Here is an 18051-nt window from a genome sequence, read left to right as displayed (position 1 = left end):
CTTTGTTATCTTGAGGTAGGTTTTGTAGAATGTTAAGATAAAAAGTCAGTTCACAGAGATGGAAAGGAAAGTGTTGGTTACCAGGGGTTGGGAGGAGGGAGGAAGGGGGAGTTATTGTTTAATGGGTACAGAGTTTTGGTTTTGCAAGATGAAAAAGTTATGGAAATGGATGGTGGTGATGGTTGTATACCACAATTTAATAAGTAAATAAATACTAAATTAATAAATAAGAAAAAAAGTGAATTAAGAAGAGTCGACTGTACTCTCTTCTGAAAGGACATAAGAAGGAGAGGAACAGTAAAGGAATCTCTGAAGAACTGATGAAAAGAAAATGAACCACAGATTCAAAGCTAGAGAAAAGGCCTAAGCCAGGCTGTCTGGTCAGATAACAATCCCATTTCTTCTTCCTGGACATGCAACCCACTACATTTTCTAGACTCCCTTGCAAAGGGTGTGGCCTTGTGACCGAATTCTAGCAAACTAATGGAAAACAGAATGATGTTGGTCATTCCTAGCTAGACCAGGCACATAAAAACCTTCCACCTGTGTTCCTCCATGTTATCTTCCAATCCAGAGGGTGCGTGCTCATGCCCAGAGTGACTTTGGAAGTCACACGTTGAAGATGGTGAAGACAGAAGACAAAGTTGCTCAGGTTCCTGCCTCACTACTGGGAAGATGGAACTCTATCAGTCAGGACATCTGTTTTAGACTTTACATCAGCAAGAGAAAACAAGTCCATTGTGTTCAAGCCAGTATCCAGTTGGGGGTGAGTTTATTACAGCAGTTATCGTTACCTTAATTAACACAGCATGGATGAGTTGGGGAGGTAACTGAGGAGCCCTCTGTCTGCCTTTTTGAATAATGAAAGTGAGAATTATAAGGAGAGAAAGTGGAAACAGCTGGGAGAAGGAAGAGGTTGGCAGATGGTATCTATGGACAGTCTTTGAATCCAGTGTCTCAGAATAAATAATATCAAATTATGGCTTTTAACAAGGCATGTACTATTGCACATCATGACCCAGTCAGTCCATATCTACCCCTATTTAGTGGCTCCCATCTACTCTATGACCTTGGCCATGGCACTTGACATGTCCTTGACTTTCTATTTATAGCCACAAAAGAAAAATACCAATCAAATTTCTATAAAAGTTTCTCTAAAACTCCAGGTTCCCTCTCTTGCTTTCTCTCTCTCTTCCCCAGCCCCCAAATAATTTTTAATTGTTTAATGTGGGAAAATGCTTTATGAAAATTGCATTCCTTTCTGAGCCACTGCCTGGGTCATTTAAAAATAAACAATAGACAAAGGGACATTAACCTGGGGGGAACTTTATAATAATAACCTCCAGGGCTGATCCAGGATTGGCTAAGAAGATAAAAGGAGTTGGAAGATTTGTGGCCATCCAAGCTACATAAAAATATATTCAGCTTTTCTCTTCTCCCCAACAGGTATGCTCCAAATGAAGACATTGTCTAATTAATTCTGTGGTCCTGTCATTTCCTATTATTGCTAATGTGTTCTCAGATGTTCAGATAAGTCATAGGCCAATGAACAAATATAGTTACTAAAGGCTAAAGTTTGTAGAGACTCTGAAGCCATTCAAGCAAAGACAAGGAGTAAACAGGATTTATTATAATTACTATTATTGTTTTTATTATTTTAAGCACATAGTTCTATCCAGGACTTAGCTTTTGAGTCTTGGTCATAAACCTTTGGGCACATTGCTAGCCCTTATTATAGCACCAATAAGAGATTAAACTAGAAAACAAGTCTACAAATGAGAAGCTATCTCTTAATTAGTAAGCACTCTCCTTCATATAAAATTCCATGCCTGTCTCTAATAGCCACACTTAATACTCACCTAGAGCCTTTCGTCTGAAAATCTCAAGGCACTTCTTGCAATACAAGTGCCAGTTCTCTCAAAATTCCTGTAAGTCAGGGAACTAAAATTCCCATTCATAGGGTATTTTGGCCATTGCTGAGGTCTGAGCTCTTCTGCCTCCATCCCATGTAGCTGTGGGTGACATTCCTTCCCAGATCATAGCTTCACCCCCAGTACAATGAAAGGGAGAAGGATCCTATCAGGACAGGAAATACTGGTTTCATCCCCATGAGAGGCAATAGGATGGAAAGGAAAACTCAGCCTTGGGAGTTAGACCTGACTACAAACTCCGGCTTTAAACACATAATCTTAACCTCTCCGAGCTTCAGTTTGCTTATTTATAATCAAGAATGTAAGGTAATACTACAGTTCTTGGTACACAGTAGGCACTCAATAATACTTGCTTAGTGGTATAAAGCCATATCTTCCTTTATATCCCTAATTTCAATGGATCTTTGAAACTAACCAATATTTTATCTGATTAATAGTTGGTTGAGAGTCTGCATGAGAATACTGCCCACAGTAGCACTCAGTAAATGTAGTGGAGTTGTCTTGCTATGGAAGAAGTCTATATCCAATGCCCACAGTACCCAAGCCAACTTGGGTTTTCCATAAGAACAAATCCAATATTATCTCACATAAATGCTAATCCCTGGGTATGAAAGCTCTATTTAAGTGCAGTTGTAACTCTCCTTCTTCAGTATACTTGGGTTGATTTTCCAAATCCCATCATATCCTGTATTTATAAACAAAGGAGAATACTGTCATGAACTTTATCACTTCGTTAAATACCAAATACTAAATTATTAGTTACAGAGATTTATTGAAAAAAATTCTTATAAAATTGTCTTGCAGACACTTGAATGTATTACCATGCTTTATGGATTTGTTCAGATTATTTTTAGAAGGCAAATGCTTTAGTCCTTTCAACTATTTGAAAACAAAAGAGTGTACCTTGGATTATAAATCTTACATTTTCATTAGATTTTTCATAACTCTACCAAAAATTCAGCCAAGCATTTATCAGTCAGGAGTTAGAAAGTCAAAAGGAGTCCCTATTCCCTGGATTAAAAAAAACCTTTTTTTAATTTAATAAATTTACTTGGAAGGCCATGATAGTGACATTTCTTACTGAGAACCTCAACAAATTCAAAACATGGTGTCAACTGAAAAAACACACAACCTAAAAGTTGAGAATTATGTTTTATTCAGGGACATTACTGAGGACTATAGCCCAGGAGACAGCCTCTCAGATAGCTCTGAGGAACTGTCCCAAAGAGGTAAGAGGGGAGCCAGGATATATAGGAGTTTTTGCTGAAACACAAACAATGTAGTCAAACATCAAAGATTACTGCTAATCACAAAAACAGACATCTCAAATTAACGATTTTAGTGGTTTTCTATATAGGGGAAGTTGTAAGAATCTGGGCTCACTGAAATTATTCCTTTGATATACATCTTAACTATACAGGACCAGTACTCTGTTTTTCTCCATCCTGAATTTCCCTCATGACATACTGGGTGGCGGGGGGGGGGGGGGGGGGGACGGATGGAGACTGCTGCTACATCAGTAGCTGATGTCTTCATGGCGGGCAGCATTCATTGTTTCCCAGGATGGCAGGCAACATTCTTTGTCCACAATGGTAATGACCAAATATTAAGGACAGGGGTTGGGGGAGATTGTGAGTAGACAAAACAGAAATGTTAAACATTTATATCTAATAGTCACGAATTTCTTTCCTAAGAGATCTTTCAGAATATCACTCAGAGATAAGATACCCTTACTTTGTCCACAATTCTCATAAGCTTTTTCATTTGATTTCTCCCACTGTCAGTAGATGAAAAGTGGCGAATCAGAAGTGTGCAGACATTAGAAAGAAGACAGGTTCTTGCAGCCGTCAGCCAACAAGCCAGCAAACCTACAAGTTCATTTTGAATGTTAACTACTTTTCTGGCACTTCAGCAGTTGTTAAGGGACAGAAAAGTAAAAGCTATTATATTTGTCCTCCATAGCTTATATTGGATTGGCCAAAAAGTTCGTCTGTTTTTTTCTGTAAGATGGCTCTAGTAGCACTTAGTTGTCCTTAACTTCATTCAAAACAATTTTGTTAGATTGTATTGTGACAGCTGTCATAATCAGCGTGCATGTAAAAAAAAAATTATCAGAATTGGTGAATTTTTGTGTAGTCATTTTAATATTGAAGATGGAAGATTAAAAGCAACATGTTCAGCGTATTATGCTTTATTATTTCAAGAAATGTAAAAACGCACTGAAATGCAAATAAAGATTTATGCAGTATATGGAGAAGGTGCCGTGACTGATCAAACGTGTCAAAAGTGGTTTGCAAAGAAGTTTCGTGCTGGAGATTTCTCGCTGGATTATGCTCCACGGTCAGGTAGACCAGTTGAGGTTGATAGCGATCAAATCGAGACATTAATTGAGAACAATCAATGTTATTACGACGCAGGAGAGAGCCGACATACTCAAAATATCCAAATCAAGGTTGAAAATCATTTGCACCAGTTTGGTTATGTTAATCACTTTGATGTTTGGGTTCCACATAAGCGAAAAAAACCTTCTTGACCGTATTTCCACATGCAATTCTCTACTTAAACATAATGAAAACGTTCCTTTTTTTTTTGCAGTACACGGGCCTCTCACTGTTGTGGCCCCTCCCGTTGCGGAGCACAGGCTCAGGACGCACAGGCCCAGCGGCCATGGCTCACAGGCCCAGCAGCTCCGCGGCATGTGGGATCCTCCCAGACCGGGGCACGAACCCACGTGCCCCGCATCGGCAGGCAGACTCTCAACCACTGCGCCACCAGGGAAGCCCAAAAACACTCCTTTTTTTTTTTTTGATGTGGACCATTTTTAAAGTCCTTATTGAATTTTTACAATATTGCTTCTGTCTTCTGTTTTGGTTTTTTGGCCGCGAGGCATGTGGGATCTTAGCTCCCCGACCAGGGATCAAACCCGCTCGCCCTGCACTGGAAGGCAAATTCTTAACCACTGGACCACCAGGGAAGTCCCCGAGAACGTTCTGTTTTTAAAGCAAATTGTGACGGGCAATGAAAAGTGGATACTGTACAATAATGTGGAGCAGAAGAGACGTGGGGCAAGAGAAATGAGCCACCACCAACTACACCAAAGGCCAGTCTTCATCCAAAGAAGGTGATGTTGTGTATATGGTGGGATTGGAAGGACGTCCTCTATTATGAGCTCCTTCCAGAAAACCAAACGATTAATTCCAACAAGTACTGCTCCCAATTAGACCAAATGAAAGCAGCACTTGATGAAAAGTGTCCGGAATTATTCAACAAAAAACACATAATCTGGGCTTTCTTGGTGGCGCAGTGGTTGGGGGTCCGCCTGTCGATGCGGGGGGCACGGGTTCGTGCCCCGGTCCGGGAGGATCCCACATGCCGCGGAGCAGCTGGGCCCATGGGCCATGGCAGCTGGGCCTGCGCGACCAGAGCCTGTGCTCCACAACGGGAGAGGCCACAACAGCGAGAGGCCTGGGTACCGCAAACAAAACAAAACAAAACAAAAAAAACACATAATCTTCCATCAGGATAACGCAAGACCGTATGTTTCTTTGCTGACCAGGCAAAAACTGCTACAGCTTGGCTGGGAAGTTTCGATTCATTCACCATATTCACCAGACATTGCACCTTCAGATTTCCATTTATTTTGGTCTTTACAAAATTCTCTTAATGGAAAAAATTTCAATTCCCTGGAAGACTGTAAAAGGCACCTGGAACAGTTCTTTGCTCAAACAGATAAAAAGTTTTGGGAAGATGGAATTATGAAGTTGCCTGAAAAAATGGCAGAAGGTAGTGGAATAAATGGTGACTACGTTGTTCAATAAAGTTCTTGGTGAAAATGAAAATGTGTCTTTTATTGTTACTTTAAAACGGAAGGAACTTTTGGGCCAACCCAATATTTTTCTTGGGTATAGAAAAGAGCTCCACACAAGAAACAAATAGAAAGAAATAAATTATGTAGCACTGACCATGATCTCTTTAAAAATTCAAAGAAGGGAGAAATCAGCAAGGAAGAAAGTATAAAAGTTTTCACGAGGCCAAATTTTAAAAAAAATATTAGAAAAATTAGAGCAGCCCTTTGTCTTAAAGACAAAAACCAAATGTCCGAAAAGTGATGCCGTGAAACCACAGTGGGAGAAATTTAAAAGGCTCTTTTAAAAAAAGTTTTGTTCAGAAGAGAAGATGAACGGGGAGTTTTAGGAAGCTTCAATATCTAAAACACAATTTTTTTTTGTAGATGACTGGAAAATTGAATAAGAAGAAATCAACTTACAGTATAGAAGGAAAGATTTAGATAAGGCATTGGAATGTATCCTTGAATACAATTACGATTTTTAAAAGTCTTCCTTTTATATGCTGCTCTTTAAATGGTTTCGGTAAAACAGTGAGGAGGCACAGAAATGGGTTCAGTGATCCCTTCCCCTTCCGTAGTCCTGGGTTGCATGACCTGTGTAGGATCACCTCTCCTGCTCTGTCCTGCCCCACCCCGCTCTGCCGCACCAGCTGTGCCAATCCACAGGAGCGCTCCCACTTTCCCAGCAGAAGTGCTCTCCTTCAAGGAGGTTCACAGAGATTATCATCTGTAATCAGGATTCTGAACAAGAACTTCATGAGCTGCTCTGCTCATGACCTAGGTTGGGAAAGAGGGCCAAGTTTGTCTGCTAGTATCAGTGGAAAACGGTGATGATAAAGGCCGTGGACTGAAGGTTCTAAAGGAGAGCAAACATGTACACTTCAAACTCGCTGGCTGACTCTTTGGAGATAGACACTGGCTTGGAATTTGAGGGCCACCAAGATAACCCCCAAATCACTTTTTTACCAACAAGAAAAGCAATGTAGTATGAAGAGAGGATAGTGGTTGTCTCTCCCCAGGTAAAACACAGGCAATAAAAACAGTAAAGTTCCTACCAGCCAGACACAACTAATAATATATATTCCAGGTAAGTGGCCATTTGTAAATCTGTCCTAGATCAAAGATTGTAGAGAACAGTTTTCAAAAATGGAAAGAATATTTTCTCATTTTTTTGGATGCCATTCACAATGTAAAAACTATAGATGTGACATACTTTTAAGTTTAATTTGCATTATCAACATTTTTTTCCATCACATTCTTATTTTCTTTTTGCAGTACGCGGGTCTCTCACTGTTGTGGCCTCTCCCGTTGCAGAGCACAGGCTCCGGACGCGCAGGCTCAGCGGCCATGGCTCACGGGCCCAGCCGCTCCGTGGCATGCGGGATCCTCCCGGACTGGGGCACGAAGCCGTGTCCCCTGCATCGGCAGGCGGACTCTCAACCACTGTGCCACCAGGGAAGCCGTCCATCACATTCTTAAGTCTAGACTCTAGACAACCAACAAAGCAGTAGATCAAGCCCTGATTTGCAGCATTTGCGAATTTCTGCATCTACCATGGCCAATTTCAAGCTTCCAACATAATACCACTGAAAAATAGAGTCGCAAAGTGATGGGCAACAGCACACCATTCTAGAGTGTTTCCACCATACGGATACAATACATGTAAAGACTCTCAAGAGCAAAGATAATAGCAAAGTGCAGCAAAATAATTAGGAAGTGATGAGTTTTAAGAATTTACTAACTTTGTGTTTAATATAATTGTTAAGCCTGAGTTTATATAGTTTAATTTTTAACAGTGGATGTGCTTAACAACTGGCTCACAAAATTCCTGAAAATTGAACAATCAGCTCTCAAGAACCAGTAGGGGCCAGATCCAGCACACCCCAGGTTCCATTCATTCCTGAGACCTAGCTATATTTCCGTCCTGATTTCAGGAGCTGACAAATGCCCTTGTCTGTCCGTATAGATCAAGTTGCTTTCCGGTCACCGGCAACCCAAAGAATCTTGGCTTATTAAAGAGATCCCTGCCAGCTAGAGTGGACTTCTTCGTCAAGGTTCAAGCTACTACCTCTGAGGACTAATATTCCAGCCTACCTAGATGCTGCTGCTTTTTTTTTTTTTTTTTAAACTGGGCTTCCCACCTCGTTAAATAGAATTTTCTGCTATGGAAAATCTGGCCATGCCATGCAATGGTCCCTTTAAATGTCCGCCCCAGATGAAGAATGTTTAATCAGCTGAGCGGAGCCTGCCCCTCCCCACAGGAGCTCTGGAGGATGTTCACAGCTCACAGCCGCTCCTGCCCCTTCCCAGGAGCCCCAGCGTCACTATGTGAAACCACAGAGGGTGGAGCCCAGGCTTTTCCCTGGAGAGGAAGTGGCTGCCGGAATGCCAGATGTGCCATTCCCACAGCAGCTGGTGGAGGGCCCGGCTCTCCCAGGGTGAGTAGCAGCCTCCGCAGCGACCAAGCCCTGGAAGTTTGCAAAGTTTCCACAGGGTAGGGAGAACCCAAGCTGCGCAGGGCCCCAGGCAACACAGGATGAGAAATAGAACGTTATTCAAGGCTGAATGCTCCCACGCACCTCGCTTGTTTCCTTCCACCAGTGTTTGGAAAACCTGTTTAAAGAGTTATTCCAAGTGTTTTTTCAAGCCTCTAATCTGCCTTCAAAAATATCCTCGAAGAGGAAACAAAGATTGTTTGCTAGCAGTCAACGAGGGTGGAAACAGCCAGGAAAAGTCTTCCCAGCACACCTAGGTGAAAGCCACAAATTAGGGCTGGGGAGGGCTTGGGCAGAAACCAGCCTGGTGGATCAGTTTGCAGAGCTCTGTGTGTCCTGCAGTTTTTTTTCAAAAGGGGCAGCTGAAGTCCACAGCTCTTTGTGAAATCTGGGGGAGGGAAGATGAGGGCAGAGGGGAAATGAGGGGAGCAAGGGTGGAGATGCTATAGATGATTGGAAGTGGGGAGAGGGCTGGATGTGGGGAAGCAGTAGGAAAATCAAGTGTGCAGTTCATCTGAAATCTTGTTTAATGTACATTTTCTCAGGGGGGTTGAGCTGAACCCTTCAACTGTGCATCTGAAGTTGATTAAAAACCTGAAATTTTCTGTAATTGGACCTCATTAATAAATTCCTCAGGGTTCTAGTAGGCTCTGAAGAGGTAGAACAAGGGTCTGGAGAGAAGAGAGCAACAGGAGGTTGTAAGATCCCAGGCTGAGTTAATTCCATTTAATCAGCTTGGAGAAAGTCCTCATTTACAACCCCCAGGACTCACGGAGGCCTCCCGTCCTCTTCAGCAGGGCAAGATTTTCTCTCATTTGCTTCTCCCTTCTTTTTAACGCCCCTATTTCCAATCTGGGTAACTAGCTGCCCCATACGTTCTGCAAGCCAACTGTTAGGAAGGAATGCCTCTCTTCTCTTTAGGATCCTCGCTGTTTCTTTTGCAGGTGCGATTTCAACATCAGAGCTAGGAAGGCTGCCACCTCCCAGCCTCCTCTGTTTATTTTCCACCCACCCCTGCCCACCACCACCCTGCCCTGCCCCACCCTTCTCCTCCCCTCCCACATCTATTCCCACCTCCATCCTCAGTTGTTAGCTTGACCCCAAATTCACACAGTCCCAAACCTTGAATTGAGATATTAGCATTTGCTTGTTGCCACACCAAATCCTGCGTGCTTAGGAAGCGGCAAACCTGCTTAGTTTGTAATGTACCTTCTCTTTTTCCTCTGGTAGAAGTGAGCCTGAGATCCAACATGTTCAAGCGTCAGATACCTGGGGAACAAAACAGAAGCAAAGGGTGATGCCCAAGCTGGGAAATCAACTTCTTAATAGGAAAGGACAAAGGTCAAATGCAGGATTTTGCCAGGGCTCCAAATAGTTCATTCTCATAGCATCTTATCTTGTAAATTTTCCTTCCTTTTCTGGGCATTTCAGTGAGAAGTGTCATGCAGTAAAACCAGCATGGAAGAGGCATAGAAATATCAACCTCCATTGCCAAGGATCATCAGCTTCCATCCCCAAGGACCCCTGTATGATACTCTATGTCTCCAGGCTGTGCTTGAGCTGCAGAGAAAAGGGGCTAGAGATGGAGGGAGCAGAGAGGAAGGGTCAACTTTTCAGAGGCAGTGGAACCTAAGGAGGTGGTCAGCCCACTCCTGCAATTAGCCTCCTTACTGCACCCTACCCACTCACACCCCAAATTCAAACTTGGAAGCATGAGAGCAGGCTGTCTCCTTGACTTCCGACCTAGCTTCTATTCACCTATTCCCTTGCCAGGCTGCATCTGGGCATGTTCCTTCCTCTCAACTTTTCACCATCCCTTCCTATAACATCTCCTCACCCCCACCCCAATGCAGGACAAGAAAAGTGTTTTGCACTGCTCTTTTTTATGATTTTAGAGAAGTCTCAGGTGACACAATGTTGCCATCATAGTGAAGTGATAGCTGAGCTGTAGCTCTCCCTCTCCTTGAAGGCCTCCTTGGTGTTCTTCCTCCCATCGTGGGGTGTTATACTCAGGCCATCATAACAGAAAAGGCTGATGAATGTGCCCATAAAATAAATTAAATAAAACAATGCACTTTCATATGGCAAATATGGTGTGCATCATAAACAAAGTCAAAAGACAGATTAAAAACTGGAGAAAAGTCCTCGCACATATCTGACTGACAAAAGTCTGGCTTCTTAATAAACAAAGAGTCTTTATAAGTCAGTAAGACAAAAGGGCAAAGAAAATTAACTATCTGCTCATAAAAAATAAATAGAGATAAAATAAGTGGACAAGATCACTCAACATTTAAAAGATAAAAATCAAAACCAGTCACTGCTTTTTCCTATCAGATTGGAAAATACTAAAGGTTTAGTCGTCCCCAGTGTTGGTAAGGATGGGTGAAACAGGCAGTCCCATACTGTTAGTGTAGGACTGTTCAGTAAAAATAGCTTTATATATGTAAATTTGGCTGCATCTAGCAAAATTTTTAAAATGTGCGTACACTTTGACCCAGAAATTGTACTGTGAAAGATGTATTCTATAGATATAAAGTACACAAAGATACATGTACAAAGATGGAAACTTTGTCAGTGAAACTTTATTTGCAATGAAAAACAAAAAAGAATGTGCATATATAGGCTATTACATTGATTTTTTAAATTCTGAGAGGACATTAAAGATACTGGTAAGTGTAGATGTCTTAGTTTGCTTGGGCTGCTATAACCAAATACTACAGACTGGGTGGCTTATAGACAACAGAAATTTATAGCTCACAGTTCTAGAGGCTGGAAGTCTAAGACCAAGGCACCAGCACGGACCCTTTCTGGTGAGAGCCCCCTTCCTGCTTCATAGCTGGCACCTTTTTTCTGTGTCCTCACAGCAAGGGGAAGGGGTAGAGGTCTCTCTTTTATAAGGGCTCTGCTCTCATGACCTAAGCAACTTTCAAAGCCTACCTCCTAATACCATCACCTTTGGGCATTAGGATTTCAACATGTGAATTTGGAGGGGACACAGATATTCAGTAGGATTGGGGGTGAGGAAAGAGAGAGGCTTTTATTTTTTGTCTAAAATTTTCTGTCTTAATTTTTTACCAAGTGTATTTTTAAAAAACATTCATTTTAAAATCAATAAATAAACAAACTAAACTCTGGCTATACCTCCTATGCTGGTTGCTAACACTTTGCTGGTGCCCAAGAATTCCCCAAGACAAACACAAGGTTCACCTAACCAGTCCCAACTGGCCAATCCTTCAAACTGAGTAAAACCTTCGATATAGAGATATATCAATATAGAGAAAGCTCCATAACAGAATAGTTGACAAAAGACAAAAATTCAATCTTTCGAGAGTCCCTTTCCCAGTGACTCATTCAAAAAGAGTTGAGAAAGGCTGGGTTGCAGGGCAATAAAGTGGGATTTTGGAATAAGCAGCCACTAGCTCCACCCTGCTTCCTTGAGGTGGAGGCTGGTCTGGGTGGGGCTGGGAGCAGGGCAGCAGGGAGGTTGGTGGGCACAGGCACCCACCGATCTGAACCAACGGGCCTCTCTCTCTGGGCCGTACCCACTGTGGGAAAGAGATGAGGAGGCTTAGAATCCTGCTCCAGGGTATGATTCCAACTATATGATATTCTGGAAAAGGCAAAACTATGGAGACAGTAAAAAGATAAGTGGGTGCTAGGGGTTGGAAGTGGGGGTAGGGATGCATAGTTGGAGCACAGAGGATTTTTAGGGCGGTGAAACTACTCTGTATGATACTGTCATGGTAGATACATGTCCTTATACATTTGTACAAACCCACAGAATCTACAACACCAGGAGTGAACTTAATGTAAACTATGGACTCTGGGTGACTATGATGTATCAATGGAGGTTCATCTGCTGTAACAAATGTACCACTCTGGTGAGGGATGTTGATAATGGGGGGGGCTATGCAGATATGGGGGGGCAGAGGATATATAAGAAATCTCTGTACCTTCCTCTCAAAAAACAAACAAAAATGTTTGATGAGATAACAGATAATGCTAAATGTATGCTTGTTAGATGCTAAGTAAAAGCAAATCCTGCCCTAGGCTTTGCTCCTGCAACCAGGAGGAAGGAGAGTGCTGTGCACGCATCTCTCACCTGGGACACTTTTCACCCTCAGCTTGACTCCTCAGGGCTTGGCCAGGTTCCACCTGGAATTTCACTCTTAAATATCTGGAGATGGGGGAGGGGCTTTCATTTTCTACTCCACATATATTTATAACTTGGAATTCTACAAGAATACCTTCATGCACTGCTTCTTTAAAAATAAAATAAAATAAATAGAATTTTGCAATATCATATTAGTTAAGCCTCTGACTTCAATTATAAACCAGATGTCTGCTCAAGCCTTTCTACTCTCTTGAATTTGTTAACCTTGGCCTAAGCCTTCCTCCCGAGACTTGAGATATGTGCATCCCCTCCCCACAAGTGTCCTGACTTCGTGCCTCATTCTCCTCTTTGCCTGTGCCCCACCGCCTCCCCGTGCAATGTCTCAATGGAGCTCCACACCAGGATGTTCTCAGACCCCACCCCCATCTTTGAAACCCAGGCATTTCACGAGGTTAGTAACTCTCTGGGGTGTGATGAGAAGGCATAGCTCATGAAAATGGCTCTCCACCATTTTCAGCCCCTGGGGGAGTGGAGTCCACATTCTCTTACTGCCTGCCTTTCTCAGCCCCTCTTAGGATCTCTGATGAATCCATTTCTTTCCAACTGAACAGAAACTAACTCCAGCTAGCTTAAACCAAAAGGAGAAGTCTGTCATGAGGGTACAGGGGGTCTCAGGAAATTCAGATGGACTATAAGAACCGGAGGGACTTTGCTGGTGATGCAGTGGTTAAGACTCCCCAATCCCAGTGCAGGGGGCCCGGGTTCAATCCCTGGTCAGGGAACTAGATCCCACATGCATGCTGCAACTAAGAGTTCACATGCCACAACTAAGGAGCCCGCGAGCCGCAACTAAGGAGCCCACCTGCCACAACTAAAGACCCAGCGCAACTAACTAACTAACTAAATAAAGAACGAACTGGAAAGTCTGGGCAGGACTGTCTCTGTATCTCCTCTTTGCTTATATATCTGCATTCCTCTCTCTCTGCAGTCCGTTTTCTCTGCTTCTCCATCTGCATGGGGGGATGTGGCTGCACCTTAGTAACCAAGTGTCTAGTTACATAGAAAGACAAACTGGCTGTCTCAGAACCCCAATCCCACATTCCTGGGAAGGAGTGTCAGTTTGGCCCTTGTCTAATTATCTCCAGCCAGAAGAAAGAGGGTCTTATAGCAGCAGGTCACATGAAAGGAGAATTGTTCATGGCTAGGCACCCTTGGGTGTATTGCAGTCTTATAGAACAGACAAGTAATATTCCTCCTAGGATTTGAGATTTGGTCATATTTTCCAAAAGGGCATTTGTTCTGTTTTGTTTTATTTTTACTGAAGTGAAACAAAGCACAGACTTTAAGATCAGACCCAATTGCTTTTGAGTCTTTGCTTAGTCACTTAATAACTGGACAATGTTGAGAAAGTCACTTGACTTCTCTGGTCCTTAATGTCCTTGACTATGAAATGAAAATGATACCCATTCAGAGGGTGGTTGTGAGTGGAAGATGATATCATTTATCTGAAGCACCCACTTCACGCAGGTTCTCAGTAAATGTTGATTCTCTTCTTCCTTTATTTAGGCTCTTGATGGAGTGAGAGTAATCTTTCTACAGCATCATCTGGCCATGTCACTCCCTTGCTTAAAGCCTTTCTGTGGCTCCACATACCCTCAATAAAGTCCTGTCTCCTCAAGATAATATAAAAAGCCCTTAAAGATCTGTTCTCCACACTAATCACTCCCCATCACCTATGCCCAGCCATACTTGCAGTTCCCAGCACCCATCATGCTCTCTCCTTCCCTGTTCCTCTTCACATCCATACCCCCAACCTTGTCTGCCTAATGTCTATTCCTTCTTGGGGACTTTTTCCTGGGGAAAATCTTCCTTGGCCATCACTTCTACCCACAAGACTATACTAAGAGTCCCTCTCATATGCTCCTAAACAGGAACTTTCCTCAGCTTCCCTGGTAACCAGCCTGCCCAGCTTTAATGGTTTTAGGGACTTTGCATTGAAAGGTAGAGCATTCCACTACTAATTTCTAGAAGGTTCTACCACTCTCATCCTAACCAACAATAAAGCTGAAAATGTCTCCCCAGAACTTCCACCCAGCAGTCTTAGCTTTTACCCTGGAACAACCTTCAAATTACTGGAAGCTTGAGTCAGTTACCCTCTTCTGCACTTCCCTAAATCTCTCTCTCCATTCCCTCCACTGGACCTTAGGAGATGTGGTTCAGAGAACAATCATCATCCCAAACATCCTCTAATTTGTCCCTATTCTTCTCAAAGCCTGTTGCTCAAGTGTGAGTCCAGCCACCACGTCCCTATTATGCATCCTAGAAACCCTACACAGCCTCAGACTGAGTCAATCAGGTGATCAACCTACTTACATCCTGTGGAGCTTCTGGTCAACCACACCCCCTCCAAGTCCTTATCATGCCAAGTCCCGTCTCTCCTTACCCCTGGACTTAGCAAGTGACTGAAGTTACACAACAAGCCAAGGACAGAGACCAGGAACCACGTCAAGATTTATGACACCTCTAATCTATCAAGGTTCAGCAATTCACTTGTCCACAATTCTGTGAACTAATGGCCTTGTATAGTGTGATAACAGTGAATGTGGCTGATGCTTACTGAGGGTCTACTGCATGTCAGGCTCTGGGCTAAGAAATATACATGCATTTTTCTCATTTAACCCTCACAACAAGGACTGTACAGATGAGGAAACCGAAGTTTAGAGAGATTAAGAAATGTAATCAATAGAATGGAGGGTTAGGTTAAACAACAAAGGAATAAAGTCTTAGAGCATACCAAATATGGCAGCTATAGATTCCCACATTTCTCCCCTATAATTAGGAGTTTCCTAATTTGAAACTCTTAGTACCAAACTTGACTTCATTTAAACACAGGAGAGAAAGGACTCATATCAATCAAATGAAGCCTGAGGGTCCAGAGGAACAGCCTGGCCCTCAGCTATTCAACTCCTCGGGTGTTCAGGTGCCTTCTTACAAGATGTGTAGAAGCCATACAGCTTTTGCCTCACTCATCTACCCCTTTTATTAACCTGAATGTGGTGTAAGAAACGATGTTGCAGCCTTGCAAAGCTTCTGTAGACATTTGCTATCTTACACTTTTATAACAAGGCTGCATCTCTGATTAGTTTGATTATCCCCAGTCGATCTGATGTCAGGGCTACAAATTATAGTAAACCCTTGTTTGTTTATTTAACGCAATTCCAGAATTTCCTTATATTCAATTTTTAAAAGGCAATAATGATTTATTGTTATAGCTAAACCATGGAATGAGAAACTTGCATTGGTTGTGTTGGCTCCCATGTAAAGAAGAGCTCATACGTTTTGTGACCTTCTGGTGACAGCTGACTAGCTTGACTGGCAAGTAGAGAAGTCCTCAGTCATATCACTTCCCTTATAATCACTGTATAATGAAGAGATATTTGTCCACCAAACCTTTCACCCCCTTCTGGAACTCAGGGGGACCAGAGGCTGTCAGCCAACATCCTGGGTAAAGGCTCCCAACGGAAATTTCTGCTGGTTGAACTTAGATCTCGCCTTGCTTGTTCTGAAGCAGGATCAGACATCTGACTGCTCAATGTGTGGCTTCCCAGAAGATTCGGAAACACGCTTGATGTGGGTATGGGATGGGGACAGGGGAATTCTTGCGGCCTATGGGACAGCGAAGGGCTCCAAACACAACATTAGGGTTTGGCAAAACCCAAGAACATCATGCCAAGACCTTTTCCCTTCACTTTTAAGTCCATATGCATTTCAAAGGGAACTTAGTCCTCATTTCAGTAGCTAGTACACAATAGTCATCGGTGTACAGTCATATTAGCACTAAGGGCTGGTTCTAAAATGTCCCACTCTTTTTCTTTCCTACCCAATCTCTATTTATCCCTCAGAATCCAGTCCCTTTCCATCAAGACTTCTCCATCAAATCGCCCACGAACACTGTAGCCCAGAGTAACCACTAGCCTATGACAAGATAACACTCATTACTAGAAAGGTGTCTCTTGACCACGTGCAGCCTTATGGCATCTTTTGAATTGTTTAACTATTTGTATATACATTTGTGCATCCATATTCATATTACAACTTTTAAGGCACTTACTCAAAAACTGTTTACTGAGAACCTGCTACTGCCAACCCTTGTGCTTGGTACTAGGGAAGCATTGGAGAACAGGAAGAGCAGGTCTTGGCCCTTCCAGACCTTACAGTGGGAATTCGTATTAAGTCAGAGTTCAGTGCAGACAACAGAACCCACTCAAGGTATTTCCAACTGAAAGGGATTTAGTGTAGGGAATGGAGTGCTTACAAAACTATTGGAAGGGCTGACAAGAAAGTCAAGGGACCACCACTGGACCATTTATTTCAAGGTTATACAGTTATAACTCTTATCTGGAAGTAGGGCAGATGCTGCTGCTACTGACACTGCTATCTGCTCACAACTGACTCACACCCACAAAGCTGGAGACTAGACATGGGATGCTGGATTTACCCACCACAGCTGACTCTAACATCTCTATGGCCTTGCTCACCAGCAAGAGAACTTTACACGCATTTTCTGAATTTTGGAAAGGGAGGAAGGAGGGGATGAGTGTGGCCGTAGATTTCTGTGTTCTACACAGCATAATACAGCAGTCAGACATGTGCTGAACAAGGAATACTGAACTGCCTTCTCTAGCCTGCAGGTGGTAGATTTTTAAGTCAAACAACAGTTTACAGTTGACATTTCTCTTTTGGACCGGATTGGTCTTCCTCCCCCATACTTTTTTTTTTTTTTTTTTGCGGTACGCGGGCCTCTCACTGTTGTGGCCTCTCCCGCTGTGGAGCACAGGCTCCGCACGCGCAGGCTCAGCGGCCATGGCTCACGGGCCCAGCCGCTCCGCGGCGTGTGGGATCTTCCCGGACCAGGGCACGAACCCGTGTCCCCTGCATCGGCAGGCGGACTCTCAACCACTGCGCCACCAGGGAAGCGGCCCCATACTTTTTTTTTTTAAGCTAAAAAAATATCTCTATTCATCTTTGAAGATACATCTCAAGCATTGCCTCTTCCTTGAAGTCTTTCTTTGTCTTACTAAGATAAGAACTGGCCACTCCCTCCTTAGGTCCCCCATGGAAGTGGATATAAATTCTCATCAAGAACCCTGCTCTACTTCTTTGCACTCATACCACCAGTCTCTCTACTTGACTGTGAGCTGTTGAAGGCAATTCTTTGGCATGTGGCAGTGACAGAATTAATGATTGCTGAATGAACGAACAAAGCTGGGGTTCTTACCATAGACCCAAGACCCAGGTGGGGATTCCAGTGGTACCTATTATCCCATCTAATCAGAGAAGAACTAAGTAAATGAGTCTTCCTGTTTTAATCTAGGCTGAAATTTTGGACAATGTTAGTACATCTTAGCACTGGTACAGTCTGGGGCAATTGCAAGATACTGTAGCAAATAACTGAATAAGGGTAGCCTGAGCAGGTAATAGGAAGCAGAAAAAGTTAGCATCTGTTAGGACTCTTTTAGTCTCAACTAAATGAATTGAACTAACAGAAACTAGTTAACAGAAACTCAACTCAAGTGAGATAAAGGAATAAAAGTGAATGTTCTGACCAGCATAACTGAAAGTTCAGGGTGTGGGTTTCAGGCATAGCTCGATCCAGTCTACACC

At 42.9% G+C, this 18051-nt stretch overlaps 1 long non-coding RNA gene across 1 annotated transcript in view; it reads right to left on the bottom strand.

Annotated features, from left to right (window-relative positions):
- Window positions 1-7290: 7290 nt before the first annotated feature.
- Window positions 7291-18051, bottom strand: part of LOC113617528 (uncharacterized) — a 60564-nt gene continuing 49803 nt past the window's right edge. The window contains exons 6-7 of the long non-coding RNA XR_003431681.1: window positions 9483-9542; window positions 7291-8944 (exon numbers count right to left, since the gene is read on the bottom strand). This is a non-coding gene — a long non-coding RNA (uncharacterized LOC113617528). The remainder of the gene's footprint in view (window positions 8945-9482; window positions 9543-18051) is intronic.

Source organism: Aethalodelphis obliquidens, unplaced genomic scaffold (assembly GCF_003676395.1).
Source record: "Aethalodelphis obliquidens isolate GAN/ISIS:26980383/991018 unplaced genomic scaffold, ASM367639v1 scaffold4, whole genome shotgun sequence".
NCBI lineage: Eukaryota > Metazoa > Chordata > Mammalia > Artiodactyla > Delphinidae > Aethalodelphis > Aethalodelphis obliquidens.
The sequence above is the reverse complement of the archived record's forward strand: the minus strand, read 5'-3'. Positions and strand labels throughout refer to the sequence as shown.